The sequence below is a fragment of the Bombina bombina genome, chromosome 3 (genome assembly GCF_027579735.1).
Source record: "Bombina bombina isolate aBomBom1 chromosome 3, aBomBom1.pri, whole genome shotgun sequence".
Classification (NCBI taxonomy): Eukaryota; Metazoa; Chordata; class Amphibia; order Anura; family Bombinatoridae; genus Bombina; species Bombina bombina.
This window is the reverse complement of record NC_069501.1, coordinates 736,662,817-736,680,416: the sequence shown is the minus strand read 5'-3', so window position 1 is coordinate 736,680,416 and position 17,600 is coordinate 736,662,817. Positions and strand designations below refer to the sequence as shown.

At 40.4% G+C, this 17,600-nt stretch overlaps 1 protein-coding gene across 1 annotated transcript in view; it reads right to left on the bottom strand.

Annotated features, from left to right (window-relative positions):
- The window catches only part of SENP7 (SUMO specific peptidase 7), a 625,329-nt gene that overhangs the window by 534,185 nt on the left and 73,544 nt on the right, over window positions 1–17,600 (bottom strand). The window lies entirely within an intron of this gene.

Sequence of the window (17,600 nt, the reverse complement as noted above, 5' to 3'; positions counted from 1 at the left end):
AGATTGTCCAGGGTCAGCCACCAACGGAGTGAATCTCTGGTCTTTTGATCTACTTGAATCGTCGGAGACAAGTCTGTATAATCCCCATTCCACTGTCTGAGCATGCACAGTTGTAATGGTCTTAGATGAATTCGTGCAAAAGGAACTATGTCCATTGCAGCAGCCATCAATCCTATTACTTCCATGCACTGCGCTATGGAAGGACGAAGAACAGAATGAAGTACTTGACAAGAGCTTAGAATCTTTGATTTTCTGACCTCTGTCAGAAAAATCCTCATTTCTAAGGAATCTATTATCGTTCCCAAGAAGAGAACTCTTGTTGACGGGGACAGAGAACTCTTTTCTTTGTTCACCTTCCATCCGTGAGATCTGAGAAAGGCTAGGACGATGTCCGTATGAGCCTTTGCTTTTGACAGGGACGACGCTTGAATCAGGATGTCGTCCAAGTAAGGTACTACTGCAATGCCCCTTGGTCTTAGAACCGCTAGAAGGGACCCTAGTACCTTTGTGAAAATCCTTGGAGCAGTGGCTAATCCAAATGGAAGTGCCACAAACTGGTAATGCTTGTCCAGAAAAGCGAACCTTAGGAACTGATGATGTTCCTTGTGGATAGGAATATGTAGGTACGCATCCTTTAAATCCACGGTGGTCATAAATTGACCTTCCTGGATGGTGGGAAGAATCGTTCGAATGGTTTCCATTTTGAACGATGGAACCCTGAGAAATTTGTTTAGGATCTTGAGATCTAAAATTGGTCTGAATGTTCCCTCTTTTTTGGGAACTATGAACAGGTTGGAATAAAAACCCATCCCTTGTTCTCTTATTGGAACTGGATGAATCACTCCCATCTTTAACAGGTCTTCTACACAATGTAAGAATGCCTGTCTTTTTATTTGGTTTGAAGATAATTGAGACCTGTGGAACCTTCCCCTTGGGGGTAGTTCCTTGAATTCCAGGAGATAACCTTGAGAAACTATTTCTAGCGCCCAAGGATCCTGAACATCTCTTGCCCAAGCCTGAGCAAAGAGAGAAAGTCTGCCCCCCACCAGATACGGTCCCGGATCGGGGGCCATCCCTTCATGCTGTTTTGGTAGCAGTGGTAGGCTTCTTGGCCTGCTTACCCTTGTTCCAGCCTTGCATCGGTCTCCAGGCTGGTTTGGGTTGTGAAGTATTACCCTCTTGCTTAGAGGATGTAGAGTTAGAGGCTGGTCCGTTTCTTTGAAAGGGACGAAAATTAGGCTTATTTTTAGCCTTAAAAGACCTATCCTGAGGGAGGGCGTGGCCCTTTCCCCCGGTGATGTCTGAAATAATCTCTTTCAAATCAGGCCCAAATAGTGTTTTACCCTTGAAAGGGATGTTAAGCAATTTTGTCTTGGAAGACACATCCGCTGACCAAGACTTTAGCCAAAGCGCTCTGCGCGCCACGATAGCAAACCCTGAATTTTTCGCAGCTAATCTAGCTAATTGCAAAGCGGCATCTAAAATAAAAGAGTTAGCCAATTTAAGTGCTTGAACTCTGTCCATAACCTCCTCATACGAAGATTCTTTATTGAGCGACTTTTCTAGTTCCTCGAACCAGAAACACGCTGCCGTAGTGACAGGAACAATGCATGAAATTGGTTGTAGAAGGTAACCTTGCTGAACAAACATCTTTTTTAGCAAACCCTCTCATTTTTTATCCATAAGATCTTTGAAAGCACAACTATCTTTGATAGGAATAGTAGTGCGTTTGTTTAGAGTAGAAACCGCCCCCTCGACCTTGGGGACTGTCTGCCATAAGTCCTTTCTGGGGTCGACTATAGGAAATAATTTCTTAAATATAGGGGGGGGAACAAAAGGTATGCCGGGCCTTTCCCACTCCTTATTTACTATGTCCGCCACCCGCTTGGGTATAGGAAAGGCGTCGGGGGGCACCGGAACCTCTAGGAACTTGTCCATCTTACATAATTTCTCTGGAATGACCAAATTGTCACAATCATCCAGAGTAGATAATACCTCCTTAAGCAGTGCGTGGAGATGTTCTAATTTAAATTTAAATGTTACAACATCAGGTTCAGCTTGTTGAGAAATTTTTCCTGAATCTGAAATTTCTCCCTCAGACAAAACCTCCCTCCTGGCCCCTTCAGATTGGTGTGAGGGTATGTCAGAACAGTTATCATCAGCGTCCTCTTGCTCTTCAGTGTTTAAAACAGAGCAATCGCGCTTTCTCTGATAAGTAGGCATTTTGGATAAAATGTTTGCTATAGAGTTATCCATTACAGCCGTTAATTGTTGCATGGTAATAAGAATTGGCGCGCTAGATGTACTAGGGGCCTCTTGTGTGGGCAAAACTGGTGTAGGCACAGAAGGGGATGATGTAGTATCATGCTTACTCCCCTCATTTGAGGAATCATCTTGGGCAATATCATTATCTGTGGCATCATTGTCCCTACTTTGTTTGGACACTACGGCACAATTATCACATAAATTTAAATGGGGAGAAACCTTGGTTTTCATACATATAGAACATAGCTTATCTGATGGTACAGACATGTTAAACAGGCTTAAACTTGTCAACAAAGCACAAAAAACGTTTTAAAATAAAACCGTTACTGTCACTTTAAATTTCAAACTGAACACACTTTATTACTGAATATGTGAAAAAGTATGAAGGAATTGTTCAAAATTCACCAAAATTTCACCACAGTGTCTTAAAGCCTTAAAAGTATTGCAAACCAAATTTCAAAGCTTTAACCCTTAAATTAACGGAACCAGAGCCGTTTTTACATTTAACCCCTATACAGTCCCAGCTATCTGCTTTGCTGAGACCCAACCAAGCCCAGAGGGGAATACGATACCAAATGACGCCTTCTATAAGCTTTTTCAGTGGTTCTTAGCTCCTCACACATGCATCTGCATGCCTTGCTCTCCAAAAACAACTGCGCATTAGTGGCGCGAAAATGAGGCTCTGTCTATAACTAGAAAAGGCCCCCATCTGAAAAAGGTGTCCAATACAGTGCCTGCCGTTTTTCTAAACAATCCCCAAGATTATAATAACTATTAAGAGTTAGAATCTGCAAATTATGCTTAGCAAAGTAATCGTTTTAGCCCAGAAAAATGTCTACCAGTTTTTTAAGCCCTTATGAAGCCCTTTATTCTTTTACTTAATCTAAGAAAATGGCTTACCGGTCCCCATAAGGGGAAATGACAGCCTTCCAGCATTACATAGTCTTGTTAGAAATATGGCCAGTCATACCTCAAGCAGAAAAAGTCTGCCAACTGTTTCCCCCAACTGAAGTTACTTCATCTCAACAGTCCTGTGTGGAAACAGCAATCGATTTTAGTAACGTCTGCTAAAATCATCTTCCTCTTACAAACAGAAATCTTCATCTCTTTTCTGTTTCAGAGTAAATAGTACATACCAGCACTATTTTAAAATAACAAACACTTGATTGAAGAATAAAAACTACATTTAAACACCAAAAAACTCTTAACCATCTCCGTGGAGATGTTGCCTGTGCAACGGCAAAGAGAATGACTGGGGTAGGCGGAGCCTAGGAGGGATCATGTGACCAGCTTTCCTGGGACTCTTTGCCATTTCCTGTTGGGGAAGAGAATATCCCACAAGTAAGGATGACGCCGTGGACCGGACACACCTATGTTGGAGAAAACAGCTCCAAAAACGTCAGGGAAGTTAAAACGATCCTTCCCTTAATAAAACTTATGCAAACATGCCCAAAGTAATATTCATGACTCCCCCACACAAACTGCCCCAGTGCCTGTACTAAATAAACCCTTTTTACATTTGAAAGCAAAGGGTAAAAAGTACCAGAGCTGCACAGCAGCCTTCAAACATTAAAGTTCCATAATCATCCTTGCTTGCTTAGATGAATAAAAACGGGCACTTACCTCAATGCTGACCGACAGCAAGATCTTCCATCAGGTGTAAGAGGTCCTTCTTCTCCCTCCCATAGCCCTGTGGAAGCAGATCAGACTGAGTTACCATGCACTTAGGCTATCTATAATGGGGCAGCAACACTTAGGAGGCGCAGTGAGAATTATGTACCACCAGTTCCTAATGCTTTAAAGCCACCAAAAAGTCCTACTGTAGAGACTGATTAGGTCTAGGCTACTACCCAGATCAAAGTAGCACATTCTGGCACTACTTAAAAACAACAAACTCTTGATTGGAGAATCTTTTTCTAACACCTCACTTTGCCAACTCCTATTACTAACGCAGGCACTGGAGTGGGATGGAAGGGAGGAGCTATTTAACAGCTTTGCTGTAGGTGCTCTTTGCCGCCTCCTGCTGACCAGGAGGTGAATATCCCATAAGTAATGATGATCCGTGGACTCGTCATGTCCTTAAGAGGAAACTATATTTTGCGGAGCCGGTATACACAAACTGATACACAGTCCATGAAAAAATGTAACCCCTTCACAACAATTCTGCACAGAGCCAACTAAAATTATGTCAATACCTTCCTAACTATAAGAAGGCTTAACCCATACAGTCTCTCATCACATACAATAAACGTGACTGCATTCTGCCACAATTAATCCTACTCGGGATCTATTTGTCCCCTTAAAGCTGCAGGGAATCTTAAAAGTGCTAGTCTCCTACTCAGAAGACAGAAAAGCATTTACCTGCATCTAGCCGTCCGGCAGGAGCTTACCTGGTATGAGAGGACACATACGCCTCAAAGAGACCTGTGGAAAAAAGAAAAAACAGAGTAAACCTATTCTGGCTTTCTATATCATGGGCAGCAAATATGTTAGGAAAACGCAGCAAGGCCCACCTTACAAGTTCATAATTGCTTTAAAGCCACCACTGCCCTACTGAAGAGACTAACGTGGAGTACGGCTAGAACCAGAATTCTTGCTTGTAGCGAAAATATTCCAGTTTTCTTCAGACACCAAAACTTCACCTCCTCCATTGACAGAGGCAAAGAGAATGACTGGGGGTTATGGGTAGGGGAGTGACACTTAACAGCTTGGCTGTGGTGCTCTTTGCCTCCTCCTGCTGGCCAGGAGTGATATTCCCACAAGTAATTGAGGATGTCGTGGACTCACCATATCTTAGGAAAGAAAGGAGAACACAAGGATAAAATTTAAAAAAAAAATCCCCTTTTAGAGAAAAAAACACAAACAATAAACTCTTAAAATAAAGAATAAGCTCTGGCTCTTGAAAACTTTAGGAATTCTTACCCCCCTGACAGAGCATTGCGAACAAAAACATAATTTATGTAAGAATTAACCTGAAAAATACATTTCTTTCATATTGGCAAGAGTCCATGAGCTAGTGACGTATGGGATATACAATCCTACCAGGAGGGGCAAAGTTTCCCAAACCTCAAAATGCCTATAAATACAACCCCCACCACACCCACAATTCAGTTTAATGAATAGCCAAGAAGTGGGGTGATAAGAAAGGAGAAAAAGGCATCAACAAGGAATTGGAATAATTGTGCTTTATACAAAAAAATCATAACCACCATAAAAAGGGTGGGCCTCATGGACTCTTGCCAATATGAAAGAAATGAATTTATCAGGTAAATTCTTACATAAATTATGTTTTTTTCATGTAATTGGCAAGAGTCCATAAGCTAGTGACGTATGGGATAGCAAATACCCAAGATGTGGAACTCCACGCAAGAGTCACTAGAGAGGGAGGGATAAAAATAAAGACAGCCAATTCCGCTGAAAAATAAATACACAATCCAAATCAAAAGGTTTAATCTTTATAATGAAAAAAACAAATTATAATCAGAAGAATCAAACTGAAACAGCTGCCTGAAGTACTTTTCTACCAAAAACTGCTTCTGAAGAAGAAAAAACATCAAAATGGTAGAATTTAGTAAAAGTATGCAAAGAAGACCAAGTTGCTGCTTTTCAAATCTGATCAACAGAAGCTTCATTCTTAAAAGCCCAGGAAGTAGAAACAGACCTAGTAGAATGAGCCGTAATCCTCGGAGGCGGGGATTTACCCGACTCCAAATAAGCATGATGAATCAAAAGCTTTAACAAAGATGCCAAAGAAATGGCAGAAGCCTTCTGACCTTTCCTAGAACCAGAAAAGATAACACATAGACTAGAAGTCTTCCTGAAATCTTTAGTAGCTTCAACATAATATTTCAAAGCTCTTACCACATCCAAAGAATGTAAAGATCTCTCCAGAGAATTCTTAAAATTAGGACACAAAGAAGGGACAACAATTTCTCTACTAAAATTTAAACGAAGTCCACAAAACCGCCTTATCCTGATGAAAAATAAGAAAAGGAGACTCACAAGAAAGAGCAGATAATTCAGAAACTCTTCTAGCAGAAGAGATGGCCAAAAGGAACAACACTTTCCAAGAAAGTAATTTAATGTCCAGAGAATGCATAGGCTTAAACGGAGGAGCCTGTAAAGCCTTCAAAACCAAATTAAGATTCCAAGGAGGAGAAAATTGATTTAATGACAGGCTTGATACGAACCAAAGCCTGTACAAAACAATGAATATCAGGAAGTTTTAGCAATTTTTTTGTGGAACAGAACAGAAAGAGCAGAGATTTGTCCTTTCAAGGAACTTGCAGACAAACCCTTATCTAAAGCATCCTGAAGAAACTGTAAAATTCTAGGAATTTTAAAAAAATGCCAAGAGAATTTATGAGACGAGCACCATGAAATGTAAGTCTTCCAAACTTGATAATAAATCTTTCTAGACACAGCTTTAGGAGCCTGCAACATAGTATTAATCAGAAACCTCTATGACTAAGGACTAAGCGTTCAATTTCCATACCTTCCAATTTAATGATTTGAGATCCTGATAGAAAAACGGTCCTTGAGATAGAAGGTCTGGTCTTAACGGGAGTGGCCAAGGTTGGCAACTGGACATCCGAATAAGATCCACATACCAAAACGTGTGTGGCCATGCTGGAGCCACCAGCAGCACAAACGAACGCCCCAATATGATTTTGGAAAAAATATACGCAGGTTGATAACTCCAAGGAAGTGTCAACGCATCCACTGCTTCCGCCTGAGGATCCCTGGACCTGGACAGATACCTGGGAAGTTTTCGGTTTAGATGAGAAGCCATCTAATCTATTTCTGGAAGCCCCCACATCTGAACAATCTGAAAAAACATATCTGGGTGAAGAGACCACTCTCCCGGATGCAAAGTCTGGCGACTGAGATAATCCGCTTCCCAAATGTCTATACCTGGGATATGGACCGCAGAAATTAGACAGGAGCTGGATTCCGCCCAAGCAAGTATCCAAGATACTTCTTTCATAGCTTGAGGACTGTGAGTCCTACCCTGATGATTGACATACGCCACGGTTGTGACATTGTCTGTCTGAAAACAAATAAACGGTTCTCTCTTAAGTAGTGGCCAAAACTGAAGAGCTCTGAGAATCGCACGGGGTTCCAAAATATTGAATAGTAATCTCGCCTCTTGAGATTTCCAAACCCCTTGCGCTGTCAGAGATCCCCAGACAGCTCCCCAACCTGAAAGACTCGCATCTGTTGTGATCACAGTCCAGGTTGGACGAACAAGAGAGGCCCCTTGAACTATACGATGGTGATCTAACCACCAAGTCAGAGATAGTCGAATATTGGGATTTAAGGATATTAATTGTGATATCTTTGTATAATCCCTGCACCATTGGTTCAGCATACAAAGCTGAAGAGGTCTCATGTGAAAACGAGCAAAGGGGATCGCGTCTGATGCTGCAGTCATGAGACCTAAAACCTCCATGCACATAGCTACTGAAGGGAATGATTGAAACTGAAGGTTCCGACAAGCTGCAACCAATTTCAGACGTCTCGTTTCTGCTAGAGACAAAGTCATGGATACTGAATCTATTTGGAAATCTAAAAAGGTTACCCTTGTCTGAGGAATCAAAGAACTTTTTGGTAAATTGATCCTCCAACCATGTCTTTGAAGAAACAACACTAGTTGATTTGTGTGAGATTCTGCAGAACGTAAAGACTGAGCAAGTACCAAGATATCGTCCAAATAAGGAAATACCGCAATACTCCGCTCTCTGATTACAGAGAGTAGGGCACCAAGAACCTTTGAAAAGATCCTTGGAGCTGTCGCTAGGCCAAAAGGAAGAGCAACAAATTGGTAATGCTTGTCTAGAAAAAAGAGAATCTCAGGAACTGATAGTGATCTGGATGAATCGGAATATGAAGATATGCATCCTGTAAGTCTATTGTGGACATATAATGCCCTTGCTGAACAAAAGGCAGAATAGTCCTTATAGTCACCATTTTGAATGTTGGTATTCTTATGTAACGATTCAAAATTTTTAGATCCAGAACTGGTCTGAAAGAATTCTCCTTCTTTGGGACAATGAACAGATTTGAATAAAACCCCAGACCCCGTTCCTGAAAAGGAACCGGAACAATTACCCCAGATAACTCCAGGTCTGAAACACACTTCAGGAAAGCCTGAGCTTTCTCTGGGTTCACTGGAATGCGTGAGAGAAAGAAACTTCTCACAAGCGGTCTTACTTTGAAACCTATTCTGTACTCCTGAGAGACAATGTTCTGAATCCAATGATTTTGGACTGAATTGATCCAAACATCCTTGAACAATCTTAGTCTGCCCCATACCAGCTGAGCTGGAATGAGGGCCGCACCTTCATGCGGACTTGGGGGCTGATTTAGATCCTTTAAATGGCTTGGATTTATTCCAAAATTAGGAAAAGAGAAGGTCGAACAACATCCATTACTTAAAACATAGCATTTATTGATCCAAAATGATATTAAAAATCATTCATCTCACCACCTCATAAAACAACAACATGAAACAGTTCAAAAACAGCTGTGTGATAGAGCAGCATACGCGTTTTGGCTAAAGAGCCATATTCATAGCATAACATAAGGTAGGAAGCCTCACTCTTATATTTACCCAACTACACAGTGGTGATATTTACAGCCTGACGACGGAGAGAAATGTTTTATGCATTGGGGTAAGCTTGCTGTTTAATTTATACCTTGCGCGCTGTCGCATATCATTGATGAAGTTGACAGCCGTGTTATCAGCTGCATTATTAACACTGTAGGACTTCTTACACTCGAATGGGCAATTTCTTATTATTGTAAACCTAGTGCATTCACTGACTCTATACTGCACTGAGTTCCTACATACCAGAGGTTTATTTGTGGACTTCCTTGTCTCCTCATCTCTGCTGTTTCTCTGGATTTATTCCAGACTGGAGAAGGCTTCCAATTGGAAACCGTTCCCTTAGGGGAAGGATTAGGTTTCTGTTCCTTATTTTGTCGAAAGGAACGAAAACGGTTAGCAGCCTTAAATTTACCCTTAGGTTTTTTATCCTGAGGCAAAAAAGCTCCCTTCCCCCCAGTGACAGTTGAAATAATCGAATCCAACTGAGAACCAAATAATTTATTACCTTGGAAAGCAAGAGATAGCAACGTTGATTTAGAAGTCATATCAGCATTCCAAGATTTAAGCCATAAAGCTCTTCTAGCTAAAATAGCTAAAGACATATATCGAACATCAATTCTGATGACATAAAAAATGGCATCACAAATGAAACTATTAGCATGTTGAATTAAAGGGACAGTCTAGTCAAAATTAAACTTTCATTATTCAGATAGGACATGTCATTTTATTCAACTTTCAAATTTACTTTTATCATCAAATTTGCTTTTTTCTCTTAGTATTCTTAGTTTAGACTAAACCTAGGCAGACTCATATGCTAATTTCTAAACCCTTGAGGGCTGCCTCTTATCACAGGCTTTTTAAAGGGACAGTCTAGGCCAAAATAAACGTTCATGATTCAGATAGAGCATGTAATTTTAAACAATTTTTCAATTTACTTTTATCACCAATTTTGCTTTGTTCTCTTGGTATTCTTAGTTGAAAGCTTAACCTAGGAGGTTCATATGCTAATTTCTTAGACCTTGAAGCCCACCTCTTTTCAGATTGCATTTTAACAGTTTTTCACCAATAGAGGGTGTTAGTTCACGTATTTCATATAGATAACACTGTGCTCGTGCACGTGAAGTTATCTGGGAGCAGGCACTGATTGGCTAGACTGCAAGTCTGTCAAAAAAAATGAAAAAGGGGCAGTTTGCAGAGGCTTAGATACAAGATAATCACAGAGGTTAAAAGTATATTATTATAACTGTGTTGGTTATGCAAAACTGGGGAATGGGTAATAAAGGGATTATCTATCTTTTTAAACAATAAAAATTCTGGTGTAGACTGTCTCTTTAAATTCCTTTTCAACACAAAGTGACAAAGTACACGTGGGCCATATAGATAACACTGTGTACAGGCACAGGCAGTTATTTAAGATTTAGCCCAACACAATGCTAACTGCAAGACAATAGATAATAAACAGTCACAGTCATGTGATCAGGGGGCTGGAAGAAGGTTCTTAGATACAAGGTAATAACAGAGGTAAAAAGTGTATTAATATAACAGTGTTGGTTATGCAAAACTGGGGAATGGGTAATAAAGGGATTATCTATCTTTTAAAACAATAACAATGTTATGGTAGACTGTCCCTTTAACTTAAACATTATGATCTGGTACTTGTTGCACTAAGGATTCCAACCAAAAAGTTGAAGAAGCTGCTACATCAGCCAAAGAAATAGCAGGCCTAAGAAGATGACCTGAACATAAATAAGCCTTCCTTAGATAAGATTCCAGTTTCCTATCTAAAGGATCTTTAAAAGAAGTACTATCTGCTGGCCCCATCAACTTTGGGGATCTTTTCCCAAAACTCTAATCTATCAGTCAGCAAAGGATACAGTTTCTTAAACCTTGAAGAAGGAGTAAAAGAAGTACCCAATTTATTCCATTCCCTAGAAATCACATCTGAAATAGCATCAGGAACTGGAAAAACCTCAGGAATAGCTACATGAGGTCTAAAAACCGAATTTAAACGTTTACTGGTTTTAATATCAAGAGGACTAGTCTCCTCCATATCTAATGCAATCAACAGCTCTTTTAATAAGGAACGAATATACTCCATTTTAAATAAGTATGAAGATTTGTCAGTGTCAATATCTGAGGCAGAATCTTCTGAACCAGATAGATCCTCATCAGAGATAGATAAATCAGAATGTTGTCGGTCATTTAAAAATTCATCAATTTTATGAGAGGTTTTAAAAGACCTTTAACGTTTATTAGAAGGCGGTATGGCAGACAAAGCCATCTGAATTGAATTAGAAACAAATTCTCTCAAATTAACAGGAATATCCTGAGCATTAGATGTTGAAGGACCAGCAACAGGTAATGGACTACTACTAATGGAAAACAGAATTTATGCTTACCTGATAAATTACTTTCTCTTGTGGTGTATCCAGTCCACGGATTCATCCTTTACTTGTGGGATATTCTCCTTCCTAACAGGAAGTGGCAAAGAGAGCACACAGCAGAGCTGTCCATATAGCTCCCCCTCTAGCTCCACCCCCCAGTCATTCGACCAGAGGTTAGGAAGAAAAAGGAGAAACCATAGGGTGCAGTGGTGACTGTAGTTTAAACAAAAAAATCTACCTGACTTAATAGCCAGGGCGGGCCGTGGACTGGATACACCACAAGAGAAAGTAATTTATCAGGTAAGCATAAATTCTGTTTTCTCTTGTAAGGTGTATCCATTCCACGGATTCATCCTTTACTTGTGGGATACCAATACCAAAGCTTTAGGACACGGATGAAGGGAGGGAACAAGACAGGTACCTTAAACGGAAGGCACCACTGCTTGTAAAACCTTTCTCCCAAAAATAGCCTCCGAAGAAGCAAAAGTATCGAATTTGTAAAATTTGGAAAAAGTATGCAGCGAAGACCAAGTCGCTGCCTTACAAATCTGTTCAACAGAAGCCTCATTTTTAAAAGCCCATGTGGAAGCCACTGCTCTGGTAGAATGAGCAGTAATTGTTTCAGGAGGCTGCTGGCCAGCAGTCTCATAGGCCAGACGGATGATGCTTTTCAGCCAAAAGGAAAGAGAGGTAGCAGTCGCCTTCTGACCTCTCCTCTTACCAGAATAGATGACAAACAATGAAGTTGTTTGTCTGAAATCCTTAGTTGCTTGTAAATAGAACTTTAAAGCATGAAACACATCGAGATTGTGTAACAGACGTTCCTTCTTCGAAGAAGGATTAGGACACAGAGAAGGAACAACAATTTCCTGATTAATATTCTTATTAGACACAACCTTAGGAAGAAAACCGGGTTTGGTACGCAAAACTACCTTATCTGCGTGGAAAACCAAATAAGGTGAGTCACACTGCAAAGCAGATAACTCTGAAACTCTTCGAGCAGAAGAGATAGCTACCAAAAACAAAACTTTCCAAGATAAAAGTTTAATATCTATGGAATGTAAAGATTCAAACGGAACCCCTTGCAGAACTGAAAGAACTAAATTCAGACTCCATGGCGAAGCCACAGGTCTATAAACAGGCTTGATTCTGACTAAAGCCTGACTAAACGCTTGAACGTCTGGTACCTCTGCCAGACGTTTGTGTAAAAGAATAGACAAAGCAGATATCTGTCCTTTTAAGGAACTAGCTGATAATCCTTTCTCCAATCCTTCTTGGAGAAAGGACAATATCCTGGGAATCCTAATCTTACTCCATGAGTAACCCTTGGATTCGCACCAACAAAGATATTTTCGCCAAATCTTATGGTAGATTTTCCTGGTGACAGGCTTTCTGGCCTGATTCAGGGTATCGATAACCGACTCAGAGAAACCACGCTTAGATAGAATTAGGCGTTCAATCTCCAAGCAGTCAGACGCAGAGAAATGAGATTTGGATGTTTGAAAGGACCTTGAAGTAGAAGGTCCTGCCTCATTGGCAGAGTCCATGGTGGAACGGATGACATGTCCACTAGGTCTGCATACCAGGTCCTGCGTGGCCACGCAGGCGCTATTAGAATCACCGACGCCCTCTCCTGCTTGATTCTGGCCACCAGACGAGGAAGGAGAGGAAACGGTGGAAACACATAGGCCAGATTGAAGGACCAAGGCGCTGCTAGAGCATCTATCAACGCCGCCTGGGGATCCCGGGACCTGGACCCATAAAGAGGAATTTTGGCATTCTGATGGGACGCCATCAGATCCAATTCTGGAGTGCCCCATCGCTGAATCAGCTGGGCAAATACCTCCGGGTGGAGTTCCCACTCCCCCGGATGAAAAGTCTGACGACTTAGAAAATCCGCTTCCCAGTTGTCTACTCCTGGGATGTGAATTGCTGAGAGGTGGCAAGAGTGATCCTCCGCCCACCTGATTATTTTCGCTACCATTAATCCGATTGTCTCCATGCACTGAGCTACAGATGGCCGAGGAATGGAATGAAGAGCTCGGAAAGTAGTTAAGAGTTTTAACTTTCTGACCTCCGTCAGAAATATTTTAATTTCTACCGAGTTTATTAGTGTTCCTAGGAAGGGAACTCTTGTGAGGGGGGAGAGAGAACTCTTTTTGATGTTCACCTTCCACCCGTGAGACCTCAGAAAGGCCACTACAATTTCCGTGTGAGACTTGGCTCTTTGGAAAGTTGACGCCTGAATTAAGATGTCGTCTAGATAAGGCGCCACTGCTATGCCCCACGGCCTTAGCACCGCCAGGAGGGACCCTAGCACCTTTGTGAAAATTCTGGGAGCAGTGGCCAACCCGAAAGAGAGAGCCACAAACTGATAATGCTTGTCCAGAAAAGCGAACCTGAGAAACTGGTGATGATCTTTGTGGATAGGAATGTGTAAATACGCATCCTTTAGATCCACGGTAGTCATATATTGACCCTCCTGGATCATTGGTAAGATTGTTCGAATGGGCTCCATCTTGAATGATGGGACTCTGAGGAATTTGTTTAGAATTTTGAGATCCAGGATTGGTCTGAAAGTTCCTTCTTTTTTGGGAACCACAAACAGGCTTGAGTAAAACCCCAGCCCTTGTTCCCCAATTGGAACTGGGTGGATCACTCCCATTGTATGTAGGTCTTCTACACAGCGTAAGAATGCCTATTTCTTTGTCGTGTCTGTAGACAGACGAGAAATATGGAACCTTCCCCTTGGAGGGGAGTCCTTGAATTCTAGAAGATATCCCTGGGATACAATCTCTAAGGCATCTCTTGCCAAGGCCTGAGCGAAGAGAGAGAGTCTGCCCCCTATTAGACCCGGTCCCGGATCGGGGGCTACCCCTTCATGCTGTCTTGGGGGCAGCCGCAGGCTTCTTGGCCTGTTTACCCTTGTTCCAGCCCTAGTAAGGTTTCCAGGCTGCCCTGTCACATTCATGTGTTGGGTTAATAAACTATGCGCTGTGGGGGTAAAAGCTAGGGAGTCTCGAAGAAGTAATCTCACAAACTTCAAAGTGGGGGTAAAATCTGGATTGGATGAGACTCTTAAGCGCTTGTGCTTAATTACCCAATAAGGAAAGATAGTCTTACTATGTAGTTGGATTCAATGAGATCTATTTATTTTTAGAATTATAAATGCATACAATAACATTTAAAACAATAGAAATTGATTCTTAAAACAAATCTAACTGGTTGGCCAACCATACAGTGTGAATAAAATGATATAATATGTTTTCCAATCCCTGTTACTTAGTGTATTATACAAACATATCTGTATATTTGAATTTTGGTTTAATTGCAGATATTTTTTATGGATTTGATATAGTGGACTTGTGAAGAAGTATGGTATCCACAAAGAATATTCGCAATATTAATTCTTAATTACCATATTTACCATATTCGTTTGCTTAAAGCTGAACATACATAATTAAAATAGCGTCAATGGTATCAACAATATAATTAAAATAGCGTCAATGGTATCAACATTAGTAACAAATAATAAAAGTGAAACAAAAATAAAGTGATACAGTAAAGATCGTATAAGTTATGAAAGATAAAGTCTTTCTGCCGTGATCGTTAGAGTTATTGTTAATTGCTTTTTGTTAAAAGTTATTGTTAATTGCTTTTTGTTAAAAGCGCTGTTGTTAAGTCCTCCGTGGGGATAGTATGTGCGGGCGTGCTGCAACACGTTTTTGTCTAATTGCTATATATATTGCGATTATAAGTCACTGTTAAGTAGTTTTGGTTATCTGTCCTTCACATTAACTTCCTTAGTTGGTGTAGGTATAATAAATCTTACCCGTTGTTTCTTTTGGGATACTTTGTTTCTGGTCTAGTTTCTTTTTGTACCCAATTCAATCTTTACTGTGATGAATGTGGATCCGAAGCCGGGATAGCCGCTGCCGGTGTTGTAGTGGTTTCAGTATGTCGAGTTGGTTTGTCTCTGCGATTACACACACTTGAAGGAGTAGATGCTGGGGTATTGTGGTAGTGTGCTTTAACCGTTAATACCCCAGCATCTACTCCTTCAAGTGTGTGTAATCGCAGAGACAAACCAACTCGACATACTGAAACCACTACAACACCGGCAGCGGCTATCCCGGCTTCCGATCCACATTCATCACAGTAAAGATTGAATTGGGTACAAAAAGAAACTAGACCAGAAACAAAGTATCCCAAAAGAAACAACGGGTAAGATTTATTATACCTACACCAACTAAGGAAGTTAATGTGAAGGACAGATAACCAAAACTACTTAACAGTGACTTATAATCGCAATATACATAGCAATTAGACAAAAACGTGTTGCAGCACGCCCGCACATACTATCCCCACGGAGGACTTAACAACAACGCTTTTAACAAAAAGCAATTAACAATAACTTTTAACAAAAAGCAATTAACAATAACTCTAACGATCACGGCAGAAAGACTTTATCTTTCATAACTTATACGATCTTTACTGTATCACTTTATTTTTGTTTCACTTTTATTATTTGTTACTAATGTTGATACCATTGACGCTATTTTAATTATGTATGTTCAGCTTTAAACAAACGAATATGGTAAATATGGTAATTAAGAATTAATATTGCGAATATTCTTTGTGGATACCATACTTCTTCACAAGTCCACTATATCAAATCCATAAAAAATATCTGCAATTAAACCAAAATTCAAATATACAGATATGTTTGTATAATACACTAAGTAACAGGGATTGGAAAACATATTATATCATTTTATTCACACTGTATGGTTGGCCAACCAGTTAGATTTGTTTTAAGAATCAATTTCTATTGTTTTAAATGTTATTGTATGTATTTATAATTCTAAAAATAAATAGATCTCATTGAATCCAACTACATAGTAAGACTATCTTTCCTTATTGGGTAATTAAGCACAAGCGCTTAAGAGTCTCATCCAATCCAGATTTTGCCCTGCCACATTCACTTTACCCTTCCGAGAGAGACCCTTTTGCTTAGAGCCGGCAAAGAGAATGACTGGGGGGTGGAGCTAGAGGGGGAGCAATATGGACAGCTCTGTTGTGTGCTCTCTTTGCCACTTCCTGTTAGGAAGGAGAATATCCCACAAGTAAAGGATGAATCCGTGGACTGGATATACCTTACAAGAGAAATATTGTCTGCATGTAAAAGTTTGTCATGACAACTATCACAAACTACAGCCAGAGGAACAGTTACCACAAGTTTACAAGAAATGCACTAGGCTTTGGTAGCTTTGGTAGAACGGACATCAGGCAGCAGGATTCCAGTAGTAGATTCTGAGACAGGGTCAGATTGAGACATCTTGCAATACGTAAGAGAAAAAATAACATATAAAGCAAAATTTTCAATTTCCTTATAGACCTCTGGGAACCAGAAGCAAAAAGAAATGATGTCTTAAATAATGTCAAAATTTTGGCGCCAAGTATGACGCCCACAACTGACAAAATATTTTTTGGCGCCAAAAACGTCTGCAACGAACATGAGCGTCATAGATGACGCAACCTCGTGAAAAAACTCGGCGCCAACTAAGACGCCGTAAATGACGAAATGACGTCAACAAACGTAATTCTCGCGCCAAAAAAGTCTTGCGCCAAGAATGACACAATAAATTATAGCATTTTGCGCTCCCGCAAGCCTAACTGCTCGCAATTTAGAAAAGAGAGTCAATTTGAAAACTTCAGGTAAGAATTTTTTTATTTTTTTTTAAATATTATATGCATTTCCCAGATATGAAACTGACAGTCTGCAAAAAGGAAATATACTGATGAACCTGAATCATGACAAATATAAGAATAAACATATATTTAGAACTTTAAATATAAAGTGCCAAACCATAGCTGAGAGTGTCTTAATAAAGGAAAACATACTTACCAAAAGACACTCATCTACATAAAGCAGATAGCCAAACCAGTACTGAAACGAGAATCAGCAGAGGTAATGGTATATAAGAGTATATCGTCGATCTGAAAAGGGAGGTAGGAGATGAATCTCTACGACCGATGAAATAGATCCCATTAGGATGACCATTGCATTCAATAGGTGATACTCCCTTCACATCCCTCTGTCATTCACTGCACTCTGAGAGGAATCGGGCTTCAAAAAGCCGAGAAGCGCATATCAACGTAGAAATCTAGCACAAACTTACTTCACCACCTCCATAGGAGGCAAAGTTTGTAAAACTGAATTGTGGGTGTGGTGGGGGGTGTATTTATAGGCATTTTGAGGTTTGGGAAACTTTGCCCCTCCTGGTAGGATAGTATATCCCATACGTCACTAGCTCATGGACTCTTGCCAATTACATGAA